General features: G+C 49.9%; 1 pseudogene across 1 annotated transcript in view; it reads left to right on the forward strand.

Annotated features, from left to right (window-relative positions):
• The first annotated feature begins 822 nt into the window (after positions 1–822).
• LOC311133948 (elongin-B-like) overlaps positions 823–23,004 on the forward strand; it is a 58,667-nt pseudogene continuing 36,485 nt past the window's right edge. Inside the window, exon 1 of the transcript in view lies at positions 823–924. The product of the transcript in view is annotated as an elongin-B-like (transcript). The remainder of the gene's footprint in view (positions 925–23,004) is intronic.

Below are 23,004 nucleotides of genomic sequence, written 5' to 3' on the forward strand. Positions count from 1 at the left end.
GGATAACTATAACGTATTGTCCCCTTGTTCAGTGCTTGGTAATCAATGCAAGGGCGCAGACCTCCGTCTTTCTTCTTCACAAAAAAGAAACTTGAGGAGGCGGGCGAAGTGGAGGGACATACGAAAACAGCTAGACACCTCCCCTGACACTCTCGCGACCACCCCGTGAGAACCCTCTGTGGCCATGAAAAGGTGGGGTTGTGTAGTGCTAACCAGGGAAGACCCAACACAACAGGGAAATCAGGGGACAAAATATTTAAAAAGGTGACTTGCTCTCTATGGGTCTCGTGCGTAAACATCGTGACTGGTGCTGTAACTTCCCTAACGAACCCTGACCCTAATGGTCGACTGTCAAGTGCTTTGATGGGCAGTGGAATGGATAGGGGGACCAATGGAATACCTAGACTATGCGCTAACGACCTGTTCATAAAGTTCCCAGCTGCGCCTGAATCGACCAGTGCCTTACACTGGGAAACTACTGTGTAATCAGGGAAGGTTACGTGTATGGTGCAGTGCGCAGCAGAGGGCTCTGAGCGAGTGTGGGTTTGCACTACCTGGGGTGACGCGAGAGTGCCCTGCCTGCCGCCTCCAGACCCGGAAGAACCCTGACGACAGCGTGCAACCGAATGTCCTCTCCTGCCACAAGAGTGACACTGGTGCTGTCGTCCTCCATTCTCCAGGATTGCTGCACCACCCAGCTCCATCGGAACTGATTCCGGGTTGAGGGGGGGTGAAACGAGCAGGCCCCCTCCAGGACATCCTCTTGCAGCTAGCAGGTTGTCCAAATGGATGGCCATGTCCACCAGCTGGTCGAAAGTCAACATGGTATTCCGGCAGGCTAGCTCCCTTCGGACGTCCTCACGCAGGCTGTACTGGAAACGGTTGATGAGGGCCCGCTCGTTCCACCCGGACCCAGCCTCTAGAGTATGAAACTCCAGGGCAAAGTCCTGCACGGTCCTCATCCCCTGCCTCAGTTGGTCCAGCCCGAAAACTGCCTGGAAGAGGTGAGCGAACTCCCCGTAGTTGTCCAACGCGGCTCCTCCTTCACTCCAGACCGCGTTGGCCCACTCCAGGGCTTTCCCCGAGAGGCAGGAGACGAGGGCGGACACCTTCTCCCGCTCCGATGGAGCCGGGCTGATGGACGAGAAGTAGATCTCCAGCTGCAGGAGGAATCCCTGGCAGCGGGAAGCTGTCCCGTCATAATCCTTCGGTCGGGAGAGATGAATCCCACTGGGTGTTGGAGTGTGGGTGGCTGGATCCAGTCGCTCAGCTGGTCCCGACAGGTCGGGTCCTCTCCTCTCCAGGCATTGGACGACCTGGAGAAAACATGGGGAATTGACTCACCCTAACATTGTAACTATAAAGGCTTATGGGATTTTCTCCGTCCGGGTACAACATGTAAGAAAAAACTGCCCATAAGGCCTGGAAATTATCTATGTAACTTATAACATAGTACAACGCCAATTTAGGGTTTCCATCAAACAAATTATCATTACGGAACTAATGTAATGTAGTAAAGGAACTTCATTATGTCGCAAGGGAAAACATGATCCGTTTGATTCAACTCGCCAGATCTGTTTCCAAATCAATGAATGTGGATTTGACTCGTTGACTGCTAATTTATTCCCTTTGAGCATGTGAGATCTTTGCAAAGAAACACTTGGACGACCTTTAAGGCTATTTTCTGGTAATTGTGTTATGTGCCAGATGTTAAGACTACAAACCATTGTAATTGGGCTATTTGCGGGATTTACCTGTCATTTCAATAGGCATAGTGTCACGCCCTGGCTCTGGGGACTCTTAAATGTTGAGCCAGGGTGTGGACTTGTTATGTATAGTTTTCTATGGGTTTTGTTCTAGATCGTTTATTTCTATGTTGGCCAGGGTGGTTCCCAATCAGAGACAGCTGTAGCTCGTTGTCTCTGATTGGGGACCATACTTAGGCAGCCTTTTGGCATTTTAGTTTTGTGGGATCTTGTTCCGTAAGGTTTGTGTTATGACCTGGGCCTTCACGTATCGTTTTGTTGTTTTGGTTCTTGTTGTGTACACTTAATAAAGTATGTACGCCTATCACGCTGCGCCTTGGTCCGCTTTTCATAACGATCGTGACAGATGATCCCACCATAAAGGTACCAAGCAGCGTGCCAAACAGGAGAAGTTGGCGATGTCCCAGGTGGGCGAATGGTGGTCATGGGAGGACATATTCGCGGGCAGAGGGCCATGGGCAAAAATAAATGCCCAGGCAGGAGAGGAGAAACGGCGCCAACCGCGCCGACGACGGACACGCGAGAGGCAACCCCAAGTAATTTTTTGGGGGGGCACACGGCGTGGACGACGGGGCTGCTGGAGGCAGCTACAGGGCGCATCGGCGATCTAGGAGAGGAGGCCACCAGGTTTGGGGGACTGGAAGGGTGGTTGGCGGAGCCTAGAGGTAGAGCAGAGCCAACTCCTCGTACTCAGGCTAGGCAGCGTGAGACTGGGCAGGCTCCGGGTTATGCGGAGCCACGTACTGTGCCGCGAGTGTTCCGGCACAGTCCTGTACGTCCTGTGCGAGCACCACGCACGTGTCGTGCTAAGGTGGGCATGCAGCCAGGACGGAGTGTGCCGGCTCAACGCTCGTGGCCTCCAGTACCCCTCCTTGGTCCCGGATATCCTGCGCCAGTGCCACGTGCTGTAGCGCCAGTATGAGTGCACAGCCCTGTACATCTTGTGCTGATGCCTCACACACAGGGTGTGGAGATAGGCATTTAGCCAGGACGGGTTGTGTCAGCTCTCCGCTCCAGACCTCCAGTCCGTCTCCAGTGGTGCCAGTGGTGCGCGTCGCCAGCCTGGTCCGGCCTGTTCCTGTCCCTCGCACCAAGCCTGTGGTGCGCGTCGCCAGCCCGGTCCGGCCTGTTCCTGTCCCCCGCACCAAGCCTGTGGTGCGCGTCGCCAGTCCGGCCCGGCCTGTTCCTGCTCCTCGTACCAAGCCTGTGGTGCGCGTCGCCAGCCCGGTCCGGCCCGTTCCTGCTCCCCGCACCAAGCCTGTGGTGCGTGTCGTCAGCCCGGTCCGGCCCGTTCCTGCTCCCCGCACCAAGTCAGTGGTGCGCGTCGTCAGCCCGGTCCGGCCCGTTCCTGCTCCCCGCACCAAGCCAATGGTGCGCGTCGTCAGCCCGGTCCGGCCCATTCCTGCTCCCCGCACCAAGCCAGTGGTGCCCGTCGTCAGCCCGGTCCGGCCCGTTCCTGCTCCCCGCACCAAGCCAGTGGTGCGCGTCGTCAGCCCGGTCCGGCCCGTTCCTGCACCCTGCACCAAGCCAGTGGTGCGCGTCTTCAGCCCGGTCCGGCCCGTTCCTGCACCCCGCACCAAGACAGTGGTGCGCGTCGTCAGCCCGGTCCGGCCCGTTCCTGCTCCCCGCACCAAGACAGTGGTGCGCGTCGCCAGCCCGGTCCGGCACGTTCCTGCTCCCCACACCAAGCCAGTGGTGCGCGTCGTCAGTCCGGCACGGTCCATGCCTGTTCCACCGGTGCCTGGTCCGGCACCGGTCAGCTGCTCCACTCCGGAGCCAGAGCAATCCGCTCCACCGGTGTCCAGTCCAGCTCCGGCCAGCGGGGCCAGACCAGACCAGGGGCGCTATGGGGGGGTAGAGGGAGAGTGGTGGTCACGCCCGGAGCCGGATCCGCCTCCGAGGCGGAATGCCCACCCGGCCCCTCCCCTGTTGTGTTTGGTTGGCGCGGTCGCAGTCCGCGCCTTTGGGGGGGGGTACTGTCACGCCCTGGCTCTGGGGACTCTTAAATGTTGAGCCAGGGTGTGGACTTGTTATGTTTAGTTTTCTATGGGTTTTGTTCTAGATCGTTTATTTCTATGTTGGCCAGGGTGGTTCCCAATCAGAGACAGCTGTAGCTCCTTGTCTCTGATTGGAGACCATACTTAGGCAGCCTTTTGGCATTTTAGTTTTGTGGGATCTTGTTCCGTAAGGTTTGTGTTATGACCTAGGACTTCACGTATCGTTTTGTTGTTTTGGTTCTTGTTGTGTACACTTAATAAAGTATGTACGCCTATCACGCTGCGCCTTGGTCCGCTTTTCATAACGATCGTGACACATACAGTGGGGAAAAAAGTATTTAGTCAGCCACCAATTGTGCAAGTTCTCCCACTTAAAAAGATGAGAGAGGCCTGTAATTTTCATCATAGGTACACGTCAACTATGACAGACAAATTGAGAAAAGAAATCCAGAAAATCACATTGTAGGATTTTTTATGAATTTATTTGCAAATTATGGTGGAAAATAAGTATTTGGTCACCTACAAACAAGCAAGATTTCTGGCTCTCACAGACCTGTAACTTCTTCTTTAAGAGGCTCCTCTGTCCTCCACTCGTTACCTGTATTAATGGCACCTGTTTGAACTTGTTATCAGTATAAAAGACACCTGTCCACAACCTCAAACAGTCACACTCCAAACTCCACTATGGCCAAGACCAAAGAGCTGTCAAAGGACACCAGAAACAAAATTGTAGACCTGCACCAGGCTGGGAAGACTGAATCTGCAATAGGTAAGCAGCTTGGTTTGAAGAAATCAACTGTGGGAGCAATTATTAGGAAATGGAAAACATACAAGACCACTGATAATCTCCCTCGATCTGGGGCTCCACGCAAGATCTCACCCCGTGGGGTCAAAATGATCACAAGAACGGTGAGCAAAAATCCCAGAACCACACGGGGGGACCTAGTGAATGACCTGCAGAGAGCTGTGACCAAAGTAACAAAGCCTACCATCAGTAACACACTACGCCGCCAGGGACTCAAATCCTGCAGTTCCAGACGTGTCCCCCTGCTTAAGCCAGTACATGTCCAGGCCCGTCTGAAGTTTGCTAGAGTGCATTTGGATGATCCAGAAGAGGATTGGGAGAATGTCATATGGTCAGATGAAACCAAAATATAACTTTTTGGTAAAAACTCAACTCGTCGTGTTTGGAGGACAAAGAATGCTGAGTTGCATCCAAAGAACACCATACCTACTGTGAAGCATGGAGGTGGAAACATCATGCTTTGGGGCTGTTTTTCTGCAAAGTGACCAGGAAGACTGATCCGTGTAAAGGAAAGAATGAATGGGGCCATGTATCGTGAGATTTTGAGTGAAACCCTCCTTCCATCAGCAAGGGCATTGAAGATGAAACGTGGCTGGGTCTTTCAGCATGACAATGATCCCAAACACACCGCCCGGGCAATGAAGGAGTGGCTTCGTAAGAAGCATTTCAAGGTCCTGGAGTGGCCTAGCCAGTCTCCAGATCTCAACCCCATAGAACATCTTTGGAGGGAGTTGAAAGTCTGTGTTGCTGTCACGGTTTCGGCCGAGGCTGCTCCTCTTCCTTGTTCGGGCAGGCTTCGGCGGTCGTCGTCTCCGGAGTACTAGCTGCCACCGTTCTATGTTTCGTGTTCTTTTGGTTTTGTCTGTTCATAACACCTGTCCCTTATTTGTGTCTTAATTGTTCCCTTATTTAGTTCGTGTGTTTGGGTCAGGTGTTATGCGTGATTGTTTGTTGTCAGACTGCCTCTGTATGGTCTATTTTCTCTCGTTGTTGGCGTGTCCCGAGAGTTCGCACTGCGTGCGCTTTTCATGTGTATTTTCGCACTGTGTTGTGCGTAATTGTTTGCGCCACCCGGTTGGGTAGGCGACTATTTTGGTTCACGTGTTGAACAGTAACATAAAAGACGGTTGAAGTCATCCTGGTTCCTGCGCTTGATTCCTTTCCACTCATCTACACACACCACTCTGACAGAATCACGCATCTTCACCATGGAATCAGCAGGAGCGACCGCGCCGACAGCCGAGATGGCTGAACGTCTTCGTGGTCAGGAGGACCGCATCAACCAGGTCTGTCATGCCCTGGAGGGGGTGATGAATACTCTGCACCGATGGGAGACCAGCGGGGTTCCCACACCTCCACGAACCGAACCAGCCCCATCGGTCAGCCCCCCTGTCTCATCTCCGGAACCTAGTGGGATTCGGCTCTCGCTCCCGAGGGCGTACGACGGCTCCACTGCCGGGTGTCAAGGATTCCTGCTGCAGGTGGAGCTCTACCTCGCCACCGTACACCCGGCGCCCTCGGGACACGAGAGCGTCTCAGCCCTCATCTCCTGTCTCACCGGCAAGGCGTTGGAGTGGGCCAACGCCGAGTGGAGGAGAATGGACGCCGCTACCACGAACTATGCGGAGTTCTCCCGCCGCTTCCGTGCTGTGTTCGACCATCCACCGGAAGGGAAGGCGGCGGGGGAACGTCTATTCTACCTCCGACAGGGGATGAGGAGCGCCCAGGACTTTGCCTTAGAGTTTCGGACCCTAGCGGCTGATGCAGGGTGGAATGAGCGGGCCCATATCGACCATTTCCGCTGCAGCCTCCGGGAGGACGTCCAGCGAGAGTTGGCGTGCAGGGACACGTCGTTGACGTTCGACCAGCTGGTCGACATGGCCATCCGGCTGGATACCCTGCTCGCCACCCGTGGGCGTCCCGGAGGGGGGGGTTCGCCCATTCCACTCTCCAGCACCTCCGAGCCGAGCCCTATGGAGCTCGGAGGTGCTGGCGCTAGGGAACGCAGGAGGAGGAGCCCGAGGGGACCCGGCCCTTGCACCAACTGTGGTCGTGGAGGGCACACCGTGGCTAGGTGTTGGGGCGGGTCCTCCAGTGAAGGAGATGGCAGGTCACGCATTGGGGGGTCCCCCCAGGTGAGTAGGCGCCCTGCTTACCCAGAGCTTTCTGTCGTGCACCTAACCTTGCCTGTTTGTTTCCCACAGGTTGCACCTCGTTCCCAGCATAAGGCGCTGGTAGATTCAGGCGCAGCTGGGAATTTTGTAGATCGCCAGTTCTGTATAGAGTTAGGGATTCCCCTCCTTCCAGTGGATAAGCCTTTCCCCGTCCATGCCCTAGATAGCCGTCCGTTAGGGTCTGGGTTGATTAGGGAGGTCACAGCACCCATTCAGATGACGGCGCAGGAGGGTCATGAGGAGAGAATTCAGCTCTATCTGATTGACTCTCCTGCGTATCCGGTAGTGCTGGGTCTTCCCTGGTTGATGACTCATGACCCTATTATTAGGTGGCGAGAGAAAGCTCTTAAAGGGTGGTCTGCTCAATGTGAGGGGCGGTGTCTGGGTGTTTCCATAGGGGCGACCTCGGTGGAGAGTCCGAATCTAATGCCAGCACTGCAGATTCCCCCCGAGTATGAGGATTTGGCACTGGCGTTCAGTAAGACTAGGGCGGCGCAGCTGCCGCCTCATAGACGGGGGGATTGTGCGATAGATCTCCAGTCAGGAGCAGCTCTCCCGCGGAGCCATGTGTATCCCTTGTCTCAAGAGGAGAGAAAGGCTATGGAGACATACATCTCTGAGTCTCTTAGACAGGGATACATACGGGCCTCCGTTTCACCCGCTTCCTCAAGTTTCTTTTTTGTGAAGAAGAAGGATGGAGGTCTGCGCCCGTGTATTGATTACCGCGGTCTCAATCAGATCACAGTGAAGTACAGCTATCCACTTCCTCTGATTGCGACTATGACGGAGTCACTGCACGGTGCGCAGTTCTTTACAAAATTGGATCTTAGGAGCGCATATAACTTGGTACGCATTCGAGAGGGCGATGAATGGAAGACAGCGTTTAGCACGACTTCCGGACACTACGAGTATCTAGTCATGCCATATGGGTTGATGAATGCTCCCTCAGTCTTCCAATCCTTCGTCGATGAGATTTTCCGGGACATGCAGGGACAGGGAGTAGTTGTGTACATCGACGACATTCTGGTGTATAGTCCTACCCGTGCTGAGCATGTAGCCCTGGTGCGCCGAGTATTGAGGAGGCTGTTGGAGCATGACCTATATGTCAAGGCAGAGAAATGTCTGTTTTTCCAGAAGTCGGTCTCCTTTCTGGGTTACCAGTTATCTGCGTCAGGGGTGAAGATGGAGGTAGACCGGGTGTCAGCTGTGCGTAATTGGCAGACCCCAACCACTGTGAAGGAGGTGCAACGGTTCTTGGGTTTTGCGAATTATTACCGGAGGTTTATCCGGGGTTTTGGACAGGTGGCAGCTCCCATAACGTCTCTGTTAAAGGGGGGTCCGGTGCGCTTGCGGTGGTCAGCTGAGGCGGACAGGGCATTTGGGAGACTAAAGGACCTGTTTACCTCGGCGCCGGTGTTGGCGCATCCAGATCCCTCTTTACCGTTCCAAGTAGAGGTGGACGCGTCAGAGGCCGGGATAGGGGCCGTTCTTTCCCAGCGTTCTGGCACTCCACCTAAACTCCGTCCCTGTGCGTTCTACTCAAAGAAGCTCAGTCCGGCGGAGCGGAATTATGACGTAGGAGACAGGGAGCTGTTAGCCGTGGTACAGGCCCTAAAGGTGTGGCGGCATTGGCTCGAGGGGGCTCAACACCCTTTCCTCATTCTAACTGACCATCGTAACCTGGAGTACATCCGGGCAGCTAGGAGACTGAATCCTCGCCAGGCTCGCTGGACTATGTTCCTAGCCCGGTTTGTGTTTAAGATCACATACATCCCTGGGTCCCAGAACGGGAGGGCAGATGCTCTGTCTCGGCGGTATGACGCAGAGGAGAGGTCAGTTGAGTCCACGCCCATACTACCGGAGTCTTGTCTGGTTGCTCCGGTGGTGTGGGAGGTTGATGGTGAGATCGAGCGGGCGTTACGCACCGACCCGAGTCCTCCACAGTGTCCTGTGGGTCGGACGTACGTTCCGCTCGAGGTACGCGATCGCCTCATTTGTTGGGCTCATACGTCCCCCTCCTCTGGCCATCCGGGTATCGGCCGGACAGTGCACTGCCTTAGCACGAAGTACTGGTGGCCAACGTTAGCTAGGGATGTGAGGATTTATGTCTCCTCCTGTTCGGTGTGTGCCCAGTGTAAGGCGCCCAGACATTTGCCCAGGGGTAAGTTACAACCCCTGCCTATTCCACAACGACCCTGGTCCCACCTCTCGGTGGATTTTGTTACCGACCTTCCCCCCTCACAGGGGAATACTACCATCCTGGTCGTTGTGGATCGGTTCTCAAAGGCCTGTCGTCTCCTTCCCATGCCGGGTCTACCCACTGCCCTACAGACCGCTGAGGCTCTGTTCACCCATGTCTTCCGGCATTACGGGGTACCCGAGGATATAGTGTCTGACCGAGGCCCCCAGTTCACCTCTAGAGTGTGGAGAGCATTTATGGAACGGTTGGGGGTTTCGGTAAGCCTTACCTCGGGGTACCACCCGGAGAGTAATGGGCAGGTTGAACGTGTCAACCAGGATGTGGGTAGGTTTCTGAGGTCATACTGTCAGGGCCGGCCGGAGGAGTGGGCGAGATATGTGCCCTGGGCCGAGATGGCACAGAACTCTCTTCGCCACTCCTCCACCCAACTAACCCCTTTTCAGTGTGTGTTAGGGTACCAGCCGGTTCTGGCACCATGGCATGAGAGCCAGATCGAGGCCCCCGCTGTGGATGAGTGGGTGCGGCGCTCGGAGGAGACGTGGGACGCTGCACACGTCCATCTGCAGCGTGCCATACGTCGACAGAAGACGAGCGCCGACCTACACCGCAGTGAGGGGCCAGTGTACGCACCTGGAGATCGAGTCTGGCTCTCAACCAGAAACCTGCCCCTCCGCCTGCCCTGCCGGAAGCTGGGTCGGCGGTTTGTGGGGCCATTTAAAGTCCTGAGGAGATTGAACGAGGTGAGTTATAGGTTAGAACTACCTGTTGATTACAAAAATATTAACCCCTCGTTCCATGTGTCTCTCCTCAGGCCGGTGGTAGCTGGTCCACTCCAGGACTTTGAGATTTAGGAGACTCCTCCGCCCCCGTTGGACATCGAGGGGGCTCCGGCGTACACCGTGAGGTCCATCCTGGACTCTAGACGCCGGATGGGGGGTCTTCAATATCTCGTGGAGTGGGAGGGGTACGGTCCGGAGGAGCGGTGCTGGGTGCCAAGGAGGGACGTATTAGACCAGTCCCTACTGACCGATTTCCATCGGGGTCATCCTGCGCGCCCTGCTCCGCGTCGTCCGGGTCGTCCCCGAGCTCCGGGTCGGCGCACGGCTGGAGCCGCGCGTCAAGGGGGGGGTACTGTCACGGTTTCGGCCGAGGCTGCTCCTCTTCCTTGTTCGGGCAGGCTTCGGCGGTCGTCGTCTCCGGAGTACTAGCTGCCACCGTTCTATGTTTCGTGTTCTTTTGGTTTTGTCTGTTCATAACACCTGTCCCTTATTTGTGTCTTAATTGTTCCCTTATTTAGTTCGTGTGTTTGGGTCAGGTGTTATGCGTGATTGTTTGTTGTCAGACTGCCTCTGTATGGTCTATTTTCTCTCGTTGTTGGCGTGTCCCGAGAGTTCGCACTGCGTGCGCTTTTCATGTGTATTTTCGCACTGTGTTGTGCGTAATTGTTTGCGCCACCCGGTTGGGTAGGCGACTATTTTGGTTCACGTGTTGAACAGTAACATAAAAGACGGTTGAAGTCATCCTGGTTCCTGCGCTTGATTCCTTTCCACTCATCTACACACACCACTCTGACAGTTGCCCAGCGACAGCCCCAAAACATCACTGCTCTAGAGGAGATCTGCATGGAGAAATGGGACAAAATACCAGCAACAGTGTGTGAAAACCTTGTGAAGACTTACAGAAAACGTTTGACCTGTGTCATTGCCAACAAAGGGTATATAACAAAGTATTGAGAAACTTTTGTTATTGACCAAATACTTATTTTCCACCATAATTTGCAATTAAATTCATTAAAAAGCCTACAATGTGATTTTCTGGATTTTTTTTCCTCATTTTGTCTGTCATAGTTGACATGTACCTATGATGAAAATTACAGGCCTCTCTCATCTTTTTAAGTGGGAGAACTTGCACAATTGGTGGCTGACTAAATACTTTTTTCCCCACTGTAGGTTCTGTGTTACTGACTAAAATCTGGATAGGAGAATTTAGGATATGGACTAGCCGTCCAGATATAAACAAGTAAAAGAGAAAACTAAAAAGGAAAAGTTAGGGAATAAATGCCAAGACGAAGATTAGAACGAGAACCAGCCGCATTCAGGTATATGATAAGGGGATGTATAATAGTGGAATACACAGTGACAGCAAACATAAAAATAATAACATATGACATAGCATACTGAAAGAAAGAAAGGGCAGGTATGTGAGTTTAGATACGAGATATTTAGATTATGAAAATGAAAATATAGGAATATTTGAGAAGGAAGTAACGTGGATACAGATAGAGGAGAATATAGTGTGGTCTAGTGATCCCAGGTTGAATAGACCACTGGGAAAATGCCTGGGGACAGGAGAGCGAGAGTGGTTTCATGGGTTTGAGATAAGATACGGGAACGAAGAATGGAAAGAATATTTGTCCTAAGGACAGGAGAGTGAGTGTGGTATCTTATTGGCGTTAAAAGACGAAGAAACTCATATGCCAAACATCACCATATTAGTAAACTATTTGGTAGAGCAGGGTCACAAGGCATTATCTGGAAAAGTACAATCAGCGAAACAAGAGATAACATAGTAATTAAAGTGGCCTCCCTGTGAATAGATAATGTTTGCACATTTAAGTTCTTCGATACGCTCGTATGCATGATTCAGAGAGGTCTCGATGTCAACGATTTTTGATGTGTTTTCGCGTATCATTTTCTCCAGACCATCGACTCTTTCATTTATCTTTCCAGTGACAGCATCGATTATGTTGACCTGGAGCTCGTGCAAAGACAATTCTTTATTGTCTTTTTGGGTGCTGTCACGACTTCGGCCGAGGCTGCCTCCCCTCCTTGTTCGGGCAGGCTTCGGCGTTCATCGTCACCGGAGTACTAACCACTGCCGCCCCAATCATCATCACAATTGTCTTGTCTTGTTATCACACACACCTGGTTCTAATCCCCTAATTAGTCCGTGTATAAGTGTTCCCTCTGCCCCCTTGTCCTTGTGGGTGATTGTTTATTGTGAAGGTTAGTGAAGCTCAGTGGAGCTCGTGTATTTTGTTCGACGGGAGCATTTTCCCGTGTGCCTTGTATTTTCCAGTGCACCTGTTTTGTGCCCTGGAGTGTGTTTGACGCATTTCTGCGTAACCCTGTATTTAGCAGATTAAAGCCTGTTTCTGTGATTTACCCTCCTGCGCCTGACTCCTTCAACACCACCGCATCACAGTTGCAGGACTATTGACTGGAGTTTCTGAATCAAACGAATGTCCAGATTCCTCAATTTCTTCTCCTGAGGAGTCAGGTGGCGGTTTCTCGCCAGTGTATGAGTGGTCAGCTAGCAACTGCCTTCTCCTCCCTTTGCTCTTTCGCACATTTTTTACTTCCATTTTGCCACGTTTCAGATCAAATTAGCGATCTACCGATCTTTGTCCTCTGTTGTGTTTACTATAAACCGAGTTTTGTTACATTTAAGTAAGTTTGAGAGGGATAAAAGTGAAGGTTACTTGGAGCAAGCTAAAATCCCGTCTGCACTGCAATCCCATCTTCTAGCCCTACTTCAACTCTTCTCCCGCTCACAGTATACTTGCCTGCAGTCTCTCAAAATGCATCTGTGCTTGCACGATATGATCTCTGTGTGCTCACACATCTACAATGACATGTTACTCAAATATGATTGACAGCCATATTGACCAATCATAGCACTGCTTTTTGTTACAATGCCAGTGATTGGCAAGCTAAATGGAAGGCGGGACCAATGTGATTTTTACATCCCCAGGTAGCTAACCAGTAGCCACATTGCAACATGGAGGACTTCCCGCAAGTCGCTTCTTCTTTTAGGGAAGAAAACTAGCTAGCTAATTCAGCCTAATGCTATTTCAACGTGTTTTTGATTATCTCATTTATGTAATGATCTGCCAGTGGATATCTGTAATGGTAGACTCAGTAATTAGCATCAGTAAAGTTTAGCTATAAATCTTTTTCTGATGTGATGTCATTCCTTCGGATTTCATCTCACTCATTTATCTAACGTTGTGCATATAGCAACTGTCACTCATTGCATTCATCCTAGCTACTGTACTGGCTTGCTATATTAGGCAGCTCTAAATGCGAGGGAAAAACAAATATATTTATATTATCAATAAAGATTAGAAAAAAGGCTGTTAGGTAGCTAAGTTAGCTATTGAACACTTTTTGCCAAACAAGTTCGTTCCCCTGACTGTTTATTGATGAATTGGTAACTGAAAAAGTAGCAAAGGTGCTGTTGTTTTGGTGCAATTTGGCTAATAAAGAATAGGCTTTTGTATGTACTGTACATGTACACATGAGTGTTTCATTAGTTAGCTAAGTTACTTGTTGATGTTTTTGTTGTTATTGCATTTCAGGTGGAGAAGGAATAAGATCACTAGAAAGGAGCATGCAGACAGATCAGGAAGAAAGCTGTTGTTGGACAGCAGAGGTATTACAGTCAATGCTTATGAACTGAATACTGTGTGTGAATTGCCCATTTATATCATTGGCACTAACAAAAGGGTTGGATTGTTCAGCAACATGAGCAGTAAATGCTAACACGGCTTTGGTGATGAAAGGTACAGTATGTCACAGAGGTGACTATGTATCTATTAGAAGCTGCCCCCATACATTGCATTATATGCCCAGAACTGAATTCACCAGGTGCGTGTTTCACCCAGACAAATTTAAGGCGAGCACCTCTTTTGCCCCTGGTAACTCTTCCCCCTATTGATAACAGGAGTAATTAATTGACACGTCACTGATTGGGACCTGGGAGTTGCTTGCACCTGTTCTTTATTTAAGGTGAACGCCAGAAGCAGTACGCCATCGATGTGAGCTGGGAGCAGCGAGGCTGCAGAGCCGAGGCTACTGAGGAGAACCCGTGCTGTTGTTGGAGAAGGCCTTTATGGGAATTGGGAGGGTGAACGCGTCACCCTTCCCAAAGCTAAGTACCTCTCTATATCCAATTTTAACTTTGTGCCCAATATCTACTGTTGCATGCTACACACTCATTAATGCCAGTGTGCCTGTGGATTGAGCCTATAGCTGCCGTGTGACCTGACGGGAGGACGAACTACGAATCAACAAGCCACTGTGGACCAGATTGCCGGCGAGCGAGAAGGAACGGACAGGAGGCCATTTGGGAAATTGGGAGGGTTGTACGCTTCACCCTTCCCAAAGTTAAGTACCTCTCCATATCCATTTACAACATTTCACCTGCTAGCACTGCCTGCCGACGTTCTCTACTGCTTTGTGTCCTATGCACTGGTTAATGCCAGTGCACCTACTGTGAACCAGAGAAGAGGCCTTTTGGGATACTGGGAAGGTGAAGCACGTTCAACCTTCCCGAAGTAGCCTACCTTTCTCATTACTTCCGCACCAGTATAGACTCTCAACTGGGGCAAATTCCTTTCGATCGCACTCAAGTCATTGTGGATTTTAGTGACTTTTCTGCCTGAACACTCACCGCTCACATCTGAACTATTTGAGTCACTAGTTTTTCCCCCCCTCATCAATCTACACACAATACCGCATAATGACAAAGCAAAAACAGGTTTTAAAAAACGGAAATATCCCATTTACATAAGTATTCAGAACCTTTACTCAGTACTTTGTTGAAGCACTTTTGGCAGCGATTACAGCCTTGAGTCTTCTTGGGTATGACGCTACAAGCTTGGCACACCTGTATTTGGGGAGTTTCTCACATTCTTCTCTGCAGATCCTCTCAAGCTCTGTCAGGTTGGATGGGGAGGGTCGCTGCACAGCTATTTTCAGTCGGGCTCTGGCTGGGCCACTCAAGGACATTCAGAGACTTGTCACGAAACCACTCCTGCATTGTCTTGGCTGTGTGCTTAGGGTCGTTGTCCTGTTGGAAGGTGAACCTTCACTCCAGTCTGAGGTCCTGAGCGCTCTGGAGCAGGTTTTCATCAAGGATCTCTCTGTACTTTGCTCCGTTCATCTTTCCCTCAATCCTGACTAGTCTCCCAGTCCCTGCCGCTGAAAAACATCCCCACAGCATGATGCTGCCACCACCATGCTTTACCGTAGGCCAAAGAGTTCATTCTTGGTTTCATCAGACCAGAGAATCTTGTTACTCATGGTATGAGAGTCATGTGCCTTTTACTGAGGAGTGGCTTCCGTCTGGCCACACTACCATAAATGTCTGATTGGTGGAGTGCTGCAGAGATGGTTGGCCTTCTGGAAGGTTCTCCCATCTCCACAGAGGAACTCTGGAGCTCTGTCAGAGAGACCATCGGGTTCTTGGTCACCTCCCTGACCAAGGCCCTTCTCACCCGATTACTCAGTTTGGCCGGAGGGCCAACTCTAGGAGGAGTCTTGGTGGTTCCAAACTTCTTACATTTAAGAATGATGGAGGCCACTGTGTTCTTGGGGACCTTCAATGCTGCAGAAATCTTTTGGTGCCCTTCCCCAGATCTGTGCCTCGACACAATCCTGTCTCGGAGCTCTACGGACAATTCCTTCGACCTCAAGGCTTGGTTTTTGCTCTGACATGCACTAACTGTGGGATCTTATATAGACAGGTGTGTGCCTTTCCAAATCATGTCCAACCAATTGAATTTACCACAGGTGGACTCCAATCAAGTTTTACAAACATCAAGGATATAATCAATGGAAACAGGATGCACCTGAGATCAATTTCGAGTGTCATACCAAAGGGTCTGAATACTTATGGGAAGAAGGTATTTCTGTTTTTATTTTTGAATAAATGTTCAACAATTTCTACAAACCTGTTTTCACTTTGTCACTATGGGGTATTGTGTGTAGATTGATGAGGATATGTTTTTATTTAATCCATTTTGGAATAAGGCTGTAACGTAACAAAATGTGGAAAAAGTCAAGGGGTCTGAATACTTTCCGAATGCACTGTACCTGAAGAATAGTATATGTACCGCAATAGTTAAATAGGGTAGGCCTTGACTACAATACAGTATATACATATGAAGTGGTTAAAACAGTATGTAAACATTATTTAAACTGACCAGTGTGCCATTATTAAAGTGATCAGTGTTCCATGACTATGTACCAGTGGAGGCTGCTGAGGGGAGGACGGCTCATAATAATGGCTGGATTGGAGCGAATGGAATGGCATCAAACACACGGAAACCATGCGTTTGATACCCTTCCACCTATTCCGCTCCAGCCATTACCACAAGCCCGTCCTCCCCAGTTAAGGTGCCACCAACCTCCTGTGCTATGTACATAGGGTAGCAGCCAATAAGGTGCATGGTAGAGTAACCGGGTGGTAGCCGTCTAGTGACAGTGACTAAAGTTCAGGGCAGGGTACTGGGCAGGGGCCCGGATAGTGGTGACTATTTAACAGTCTGATGGCCTTGAGATAGAAACTGTTTTTCAGTCTCTCTGTCCCAGCTTTGATGCACCTGTACTGACCTTCCCTTGTGGATGGTAGCGGGGTGAACAGGCTGTGGCTCGGATGGCTGATGTCCTTCATGATCTTCTTGGCCTGTGACATCGGGTGCTGTAGATGTCCTGGAGGGCAGGCAGTGTGCTACCGGTGATGCGTTGGGCAGACCGTACCACCCTCTGGAGAGCCATGCGGTTGCGAATGGTGCATTTGCTGTACCAGGCGGTGATACAGCCCGGCAGGATGCTCTCAATGGTGGATCTGTACACGTTTGTGAGGGTCTTATGGGCCAAGCCACATTTCTTCAGCCTCCTGAGGTTGAAGAGGCACTGTTGCGCCTTCTTCACCACACTGTCTGTGTGGGTGAACCATTTAAGATTGTTAGTGATGTGTACACCGAGGAACTTGAAGCTTTTCTTCATCCGTTCATGACACATTTTCACGCTTGTTTGTAATTAGCACAGCCAAACAGAACACCACACGGACATGATGATAGACGTTAGTGAAAATGAACATTTAAAACAAAAATTGCCTAGAGAAGTTCTGAGATTACGGTGTGTTGGTCGTTCGAAGTAAACAATGCTACCTAGTGGGGCGGTATCTGGATTTGCTATGAATGCTGGACCTTGTGGTTCACTATGAGCAGACGAATACACAGAAAGTCAAAACTTCCCCATTCTGCCAGTGAAATGAAAATGCGCTCATTCTAGCATGTGGTTTGGATCATGTTGAAGTGTATGACAGAAACGTAATGTTGTTAATATAGTAATGACTACAGTATATGCCATGACAAAGCCAGGGTGAAATTCTTCTTTAACCAGTTAACTAGCTAGCTAGTGCCCATGCCAATTTCAAGTCTTTCTAAACTAATATCTGACACTTGTTATGAAACTTTGCTCTTTGTGACATTATGTTAGCTAGCTATCCCAAGTTAGATAATGTATTTTCACTTATTGCATCTAAATGGTTTTTGTGTTCTCCCTGGTGCACTCATTCATTCGTGAGCTGGCTGCTTGTTTTAAATAGTATAATCTAATCTGTTCAAACCAGTGGCAGCATGTGCATTCAGTGGTCATTCGGTTTATGACATTCAAAATTGAAATAGGTGTATTTATGCTGTTGTTCAAATGCACAGATCGCTTTATATACAGTACCAGTCAAAAGTTTGGACACACCTACTCATTCCAGGGTTTTTCTTTATTTGTACTCTTTTCTACATTGTAGAATAATAGTGAAGACAACAAAACTATGAAATAATACATTTCATGTCGTAACCAAAAAAGTGTCAAACAAATCAAAATATATTTAAGATTTGAGATTTTTCAAATAGCCACCCTTTGCCTTGATGACAGCTTTGCACACTCTCTATCCAAATAATGTTTATTTGTCAAAATCTTAAATACGGGGTAGTGTACAATATTTTATGCTAACTCAAAAAGAGAACTGGGTATTCAACAAGAATGTTGTATGGTAAAAGTAACATACAAAAAAATGACATTATGAACAGTGTAGTACAGTTCAGTGTCGCAGGTGTAGTAAAGTGCAGAGAACTGTAGCTACAGATTGTTACAACAGATAATTTAACCAAAGATGTTTGGTATCCATTACTGGGAGTTACAGGATATGTACTGTTTGGTGTAGCACAGAGAATGTTTGACCAACCTTGGCGATGCTGTCTTCATCCTCGATTAGTAGAAACAGGAGTCTCAAAATGTCAGTGTCCAGTTGCAGGTGGTCCATTTGAATTTAGAAAATGCTCAGTTTTTAAAATAAATACTTTTTTGCTCCATGAAGTAATCCAACAGTTAGCTAAATGTATCTGGGCTGGACCTGGCCCACATCGGCCACTTTTTTGTGGCCTACATGTGGTTTGGAATTAGGGCCTTGCAGTGGCCCAGATGCAGCAGCTGTAACTCAGCCAGAATTGACCCACCTTGTAACCGCATTTTAGCCAACAACTCAGCAAAGGTTCCCTTATTCTAGCCGGAACAAGGCCGTACTGCCATAAGAAAGACTAATTTGGGCCGCAAATTCCAAGAGACACTTTCTCTGGGCTAGATGCCCTTGTGAAAAAATTCTACAACAATAAAGACAGGGTTGGACTGTGATTTGTACATTTTATTCACACGCAAAAGATAATACACACAATGATAAAACTACAATGTGGCTATTATTGAGCTACAACCCCACATTTGGTTGGTCCGGACAGGACCAAGTAACAATCTGATTCACAAGTTGGGAAATCAAATTACAGCAGTTGAAGGACAATTTCAGTATTTAGGACACAAATCTGTATTTATCATATAAATGCCATGTTATAGAAGGGTGAAGACACTTAAAATAAAATATCACTAGGTTGAGTAACTTACCTGAGCATCTTCTGGAAATATGGTGCAAGTTGGCAACACGAACAAAGGTTAAAAAAACTCACACATAAGTCATTTTACAAGCTGCAAATATCTAATTATCATGGTGCAGGTCTGTAGATGTTGTAGAAACAAAAATGGTGTCATTTGAAACTTTGCACGTTCATGCGCAAACATGGAAGTTTGCGCATGTATGTCAGATATTGTCTCAAGACGGCAAAACTTATCACCCAAGATCATTGCACATAAAGTATAGAATTACAAAATGTTCATTTCTACAACATCTACAGACCTGCACCATGATACTGAGAACTTTGCAGCTTGTAAAAGTACGTATTTGTGTGTTTTTGGAGCCTTTGTTACTATTCCCATCTCAGGAAGATGCTCAGGAAGACTGCTGCTGCGGGTAAGTTACTCAAAACCTAGTGATATTTCAAAAAAAGTGTCTTCACCCTTCTATAACATGGCATTTATATGTTTGGGTCCTAAATACTGAAATTGCATTTTAATGTGTATAGTACAGTACAGTTAGCACAATAAAGCACATTAAACTTAGAATACATTAATGTATACTGTACTGTACTGAAGTTTAGTTTGTGCATGCTAGCTTACTCAATCATACACCATAACATACAAGTGCGTTGATACATAACATTAAAGTTCTGCAGTGGCAACACAGCTAACACTGTTACACATATTGTTTTAAAACAAGCTCACATCTCAAATGATTGTTGCCCAAATTAGTTTTGTAAAGACAAAATAGGAACATGACTTGCAAATTACAACAAGCCCTATAAACAGGGCCACATCAGAACACTGAAAACATTGTAACAGAAACTAATCTCTAAGACAGCAACATTGATGGTGCAAAAAAACACTTGTCCACCTTAATGACAACATAGTTGTAATGAAAATTGACCACTATTATCGTCATCTGATCACTTGGTAAAAAATAAAATAAAAATACAAGCTAGATTCCCCTGCGCAGCTGATCTTAATTGCAACTAACTTAATATGCAACTAACACCAGACCCCCCCTCCATACAGATCTGCATATTGGTTATGTCTCAGCTAATAATACCACAGACTTTTAAAGTATATTTATAATGGCTGACTAGGTCAGGAGATGGAAATGCAAAAAGAGATCTCACCATCTTTTGCCTAAACTCTCTGCTGGCCTTCAGCTCCCCATCAAGATGTTCCATTTGTGTCAGTGGGTGCTGTAGGTGGGTGTGGTGCAGGAATCAGATGCAGGACGCAGAAAGATAAGTCCAATAGATTTTAGTGAAACGCACACTCAAAATCACGAGTCAAACGCCCGGAGGCGAGAAAGTCCGCACACAGGCGAAAACCAAAAGGCGCACCAAACAGTGCGTAATAAACCTCCTAACACAGAGGAGGAAAATGCGAAATGCACAAGGCAAACAGTAGCGCACAAAACACGACAGCGAAACAATAACACACAAACACAGACACACACAACGAGACTTAAATAGAACACTAACGAGGACTAACTAGACACAGGTGTACAACATCAAGACCAAACCAAACGAACATGAAACATAGATCGGTGGCAGCTAGTACTCCGGAGACGACGACCGCCGAAGCCTGCCCGAACCAGGAGGAGGAGAAGCCTCGGCCGAAACCGTGACAGTACCCCCCCCTTGACGCGCGGCTCCAGCCGTGCGCCGACCCCGGCCTCGGGGACGACCAGGAGGACGCGGAGCAGGGCGCGCGGGATGGACCCGGTGGAACTCCGACAGGAGAGATGGGTCTAGGATGTCCCTCCGCGGCACCCAGCACCGCTCCTCCGGGCCGTACCCCTCCCACTCCACGAGATACTGGAGACCCCCCATCCGGCGTCTGGAGTCCAAGATGGACCGAACGGTGTACGCCGGAGCCCCCTCGATGTCCAATGGGGGCGGAGGAGTCTCTCCTATCTCATTGTCCTGGAGTGGACCAGCTACCACCGGCCTGAGAAGAGACACATGGAACGAGGGGTTAATATTCTTATATTCAACAGGTAGATGTAACCTATAACACACCTCGTTCAATCTTCTCAGGACTTTAAAGGGCCCCACAAACCGCCGACCCAGCTTCCGGCAGGGCAGGCGGAGGGGCAGGTTTCTGGTAGAGAGCCAGACTCGATCTCCGGGTGCGTACACCGGCCCCTCACTGCGGTGGAGATCGGCGCTCGCCTTGTGACGAAGGACGGCCCGCTGCAGGTGGACGTGGGCAGCGTTCCACGTCTCTTCCGAGCGCCTCATCCAATCATCCACCGCAGGGGCCTCGATCTGGCTCTGCTGCCACGGTGCCAGAACCGGCTGGTAACCTAATACACATTGAAAAGGGGTTAGGTTAGTAGAGGAGTGGCGGAGAGAGTTCTGGGCCATCTCGGCCCAGGGAATGTAACGCGCCCACTCCTCAGGCCGGTCCTGGCAATACGACCTCAGAAACCTACCCACATCCTGGTTGACACGTTCCACCTGCCCGTTACTCTCCGGGTGGTACCCCGAGGTAAGGCTAACCGAGACCCCCAAACGCTCCATAAACGCTCTCCACACACGGGAGGTAAACTGGGGGCCTCGATCAGACACTATATCCTCGGGGACCCCGTAATGCCGGAAGACGTGGGTAAATAGGGCCTCAGCGGTCTGTAGGGCAGTAGGAAGACCCGACATAGGGAGAAGACGACAGGCCTTAGAGAACCGGTCCACAACGACCAGGATGGTGGTATTCCCCTGAGAGAGGGGAAGGTCTGTTACAAAATCCACCGAGAGGTGGGACCATGGTCGTTGTGGAACGGGTAGGGGCTGTAACTTACCCCTGGGCAGATGTCGGGGCGCCTTACACTGGGCGCACACCGAGCAGGAGGAGACGTAAACCCTCACATCCCTAGCCAAAGTAGGCCACCAGTATTTAGTGCTAAGGCAATGCACTGTCCGGCCAATACCCGGATGTCCTGAGGAGGGTGACGTGTGAGCCCAGTAGATGAGTCGATCCCGAATCTCGAGCGGAACGTACCTCCGACCCTCAGGACATTGTGGAGGGCTGGGGTCGGTACGCAACGCTCGCTCGATCTCGGCATCGACCTCCCACACCACTGGTGCCACAAGGCAAGACTCCGGTAGTATGGGAGTAGGCTCAACGGACCTCTCCCCCGTGTCATACCGCCGGGACAGCGCATCTGCCTTGCCATTCTGGGACCCAGGGATGTACGTGATTTTAAATACGAACCTGGTGAGAAACATACTCCATCGAGCCTGGCGAGGGTTCAGTCTCCTCGCTGCCCGGATGTACTCCAGGTTCCGATGGTCAGTCAAAATGAGGAAAGGGTGTTGAGCCCCCTCAAGCCAATGCCTCCACACCTTAAGGGCCTGAACTACAGCTAACAGCTCCCTGTCCCCAACGTCATAGTTACGCTCCGCCGGGCTGAGCTTTTTGGAGTAAAAAGCACAGGGGCGGAGTTTAGGTGGCGAGCCGGACCGTTGAGAGAGCACGGCCCCTATACCAGCCTCAGACGCGTCCACCTCAACCTGAAAGGGAATTGTGGGATCTGGATGCGCCAGCACCGGAGCCGACGTAAACAGGCCCTTCAGTTTCCCAAAGGCCCTGCCCGCATCAGCTGACCACTGCAGGCGCACCGGACCCCCTTTCAGAAGGGACGTGATGGGAGCTGCCACCTGTCCAAAACCCCGGATAAACCTCCGGTAGTAATTCGCAAAGCCCAAGAACTGCTGCACCTCTTTTACAGTGGTTGGAGTTTGCCAATTACGCACAGCGGACACACGATCCACCTCCATACTCACCCCTGACGCGGACAACCGATAACCCAAAAAGGAGACCGATTCCTGGAAAAACAGACATTTCTCTGCCTTGACATATAGGTCGTGCGCCAACAGCCTCCTCAATACACGTCGCACCAGGGTTACATGCTCGGCTCGGGTAGACGAGTATACCAGAATATCATCAATGTACACGACCACCCCTTGTCCCTGCATATCCCGGAAAATGTCATCTACGAAGGATTGAAAGACTGATGGAGCATTCATCAACCCATATGGCATGACAAGATATTCGAAATGACCTGACGTGGTACTAAACGCTGTTTTCCATTCATCGCCCTCCCTAATGCGCACCAAGTTATACGCGCTCCTGAGATCCAATTTTGTGAAAAACCGCGCCCCATGCAATGACTCCGTCATGGTCGCAATCAGAGGGAGTGGATAACTGTATTTCACAGTAATCTGATTGAGACCACGGTAATCAATGCACGGGCGCAACCCTCCATCTTTCTTTTTCACAAAAAAGAAACTCGAAGAGGC

The sequence above is a fragment of the Coregonus lavaretus genome (genome assembly GCF_964263955.1).
Source record: "Coregonus lavaretus genome assembly, chromosome: 1".
In the NCBI taxonomy this organism is placed as follows: domain Eukaryota; kingdom Metazoa; phylum Chordata; class Actinopteri; order Salmoniformes; family Salmonidae; genus Coregonus; species Coregonus lavaretus.